The following is a 509-nucleotide window of genomic DNA, read 5'->3' on the forward strand; positions in this document are numbered from 1 at the left end:
CACCTGAGTCATTATTATCTCCCCTTAGATAAAGGCAAATGGGCTTCCACCGCAGCAAGAAGCTGGTTACTCGAGATGACCAACCCAATATTTTTATTTATTTTAAATACATTTTGTTGATGTTGTTTATTTCACAGTTAGTTGGACATTCCTTTATAACAAAGAAAAGCAAATAAGCCCAATTATCTGATACAATGATTATATCTAACGGTGTATATGATATTCTGTTCTAGATTCCCCTCCTAGCCCTGCCTGCTGTGGGGGGTGGGGGTGGGATGGCATGTGTTACTTTATCTCTTCCCCACAACTGAATAGTTATAGAAGAAGAATTTGTACTTGAACTACTCTTCAGACCTCTGACGCACATTCCTATAATGGGCAGTGCCTATTGACCATCTTTAGCAATATCTCATTTTGCTTAAATAATTAAAATATCATCCATAAGGATGCATCAAAGTAAACTATGTATGATTTATAAAGCCCAATAAAATCTATGAAGAACTGAATGG

This window comes from Petaurus breviceps, unplaced genomic scaffold, assembly GCF_028583685.1.
Source record: "Petaurus breviceps papuanus isolate PSGF00001 unplaced genomic scaffold, PetGlider_PUasm1.0 188, whole genome shotgun sequence".
In the NCBI taxonomy this organism is placed as follows: Eukaryota; Metazoa; Chordata; class Mammalia; order Diprotodontia; family Petauridae; genus Petaurus; species Petaurus breviceps.